This window comes from Colobus angolensis, unplaced genomic scaffold, assembly GCF_000951035.1.
Source record: "Colobus angolensis palliatus isolate OR3802 unplaced genomic scaffold, Cang.pa_1.0 Scaffold103, whole genome shotgun sequence".
In the NCBI taxonomy this organism is placed as follows: domain Eukaryota; kingdom Metazoa; phylum Chordata; class Mammalia; order Primates; family Cercopithecidae; genus Colobus; species Colobus angolensis.
In genome coordinates this window covers 6,162,111-6,164,341 of record NW_012111253.1, presented here as the reverse complement: position 1 = coordinate 6,164,341, position 2,231 = coordinate 6,162,111, and positions in this window count along the sequence as shown.

The window sequence follows — 2,231 nt, the reverse complement described above, 5'->3', positions numbered from 1 at the left end:
ATGTTGGCCAGGCTGGTCTTGAACTCGGGACCTCAGGTGATCCACCCACCTCGGCCTCCCAAAGTGCTGGGATTATAGGAGTGAGCCACCGCACCCGGCCCTTGTATTATTTCTTGACCTCATCACAAGGACCAGTGACGAAGATTCTCCCAGGTCCTCCAATCTGAGGTGACCCTCTACTGGGTTGGCTGGGGAAGCTGAGAGAAAAGAAAGGCAAGTCCTGTTAGGGGAACTGTTTCTCCAGAAAGACTTGGGAGCCAGCGGCGTGGGGGTGGAATCAGGGCCCTCCTTGTTCTGCAGACCAGCCCCATCTCTGCTCCTGCCTTCCCTGTTGCCATTATTGCCTCTGGCCCTGCAGCCCAGCACTGCTGGGGAACGACTGGAATGAGGTGATCTGTTTCTTGTGCTGCTGCCCGCTGGCTTCTCTGGCTGTCACAGCTGGACTCCCAGTCACCTTTGTCACTTCTGAGTTCCTCCCTGTGGGAGGCCCCTGGGCAGCACTGACAAGACAGTTTACGCCATACAGGAATTTGCACAAAGCCTCAGAAAACCAAATGATTTGTCGCATCCTGTGAGACTAAGCCAGTCAAAGATCTGAAATGGTTGATGTTAACATACAGGGTGTCTGTGAACTCTGGAAATGCACATATCATTACTGTATTTGTTGTTGTTTTTTGTTTTTGTTTTTTGAGACTGAGTGTTGCTCTGTTGCCCAGGCTGGAGTGCAGGGGCGCCACCCCTGCTCACTGCAAACTGCAAACTCTACCTCCCAGTTTCAAGCGATTCTCGTGCCTTAGCCTGCTGAAGTAGCTGGGATTACATGCGCCCGCCTCCACACCTGGCTAATTTTTGTATTTTTTGTAGAGACGGGGTTTCATCATGTTGGCCAGGCTGGACTCGAACTCCTGGCCTCAAGTGATTTCACCGCCTCAGCCTCCCAAATTGCTGGGATTACAGGTGCAAGCCACTGCACCCCGCTCACAATTTATTTTCTGAAGATGTTCTTGACGACATCCTATATTTTTGCCTGTTTCCAGACTGCATGGACACCCTGTATAGTTAGCTAGGGTGTAACTCAATTACTTCATGAATGGAGCTGTTTTCAGTCTTGCTATTTATAGGATCCCTGTGGGTTACCTGACTCCAAGCTACTCAGTTTCAGGACTTCTAAGTCATAGATTCATTCATTAGGCAAACATTTTTGAGTGCCATCTGCACCTCACGACAGCATTGCAGGTAGGCGGAGGAAAGCAACTGCTGTTGATTATCAACCTCGTAGGGAGCACTGACCCCCAGACAAATTCTGTGTCTTATTTTTATTTTTGCTGTTGTAATTTTCTTTTTTTTTTTTTGGAGACGGAGTTTCACTTTCATTGCCCAGGCTGGAGTGCAATGCCGCGATCTCCAACCTCCGCCTCCCGGGTTCAAGGGATTCTGCTGCTTCAGCCTCCCAAGTAGCTGGGATTACAGGCATGCGCCACCACACCCAGCTAATTTTTTTTTTTTTGTATTTTTAGTAGAGACGGAATTTCACCATGTTGGTCAGGTTGGTCTCGAACTTCTGACATCAAGTGATCCACCTGCCTCGGCCTCCTAAAGTGCTGGGATTACAGGTGTGAGCCATGAGCCACTGTGCCCGGCCATTGCTGTTGTGTTTTTAAGACACAGGGTCTCTCTATGTTGCCCAGGCTGGTCTTGAGCTCTCAGGTTCCAGGGACCCTCCTGCCTCAGCTTCCCAAGTAGCTGGGATTACAGACATGAGACACCTCCCCTGGCTTCAAACTTTGGGTCTTATCAGTTCATCTAACATAATCACATGCTTCATTCTTCTGACAGGGAGAGATTAGTGAACCTCCGTCACCTCAGTGGCTGTTACCCTGACTGACTGAATTTGTGTAATTGTTCAACCATGAGTCTACCAGCCTTGTCATAAGAAACAACAACAACCCACTGACAACTCATCTGGAAAATGACTTCTCTGTTCAAGTCATTTCCATAGCACAGGAAATCTCCAGCAATGTGCCCAGAAGGTCTTTTGTTACCCAATTCCTTAAGCTAGTCTCTGAAAAACAAACAGACACCTGCACTGCTCTATGTCTCTAGAAGCAACTGGTTCTTAGAAGACACAATAGAGAAGGCCGGGCGTGGTGGCTCACGCCTGTAATCCCAGCACTTTGGGAGGCCAAGGCGGGCGGATCATGAGATCAGGAGATCGAGACCATCCTGGCTAA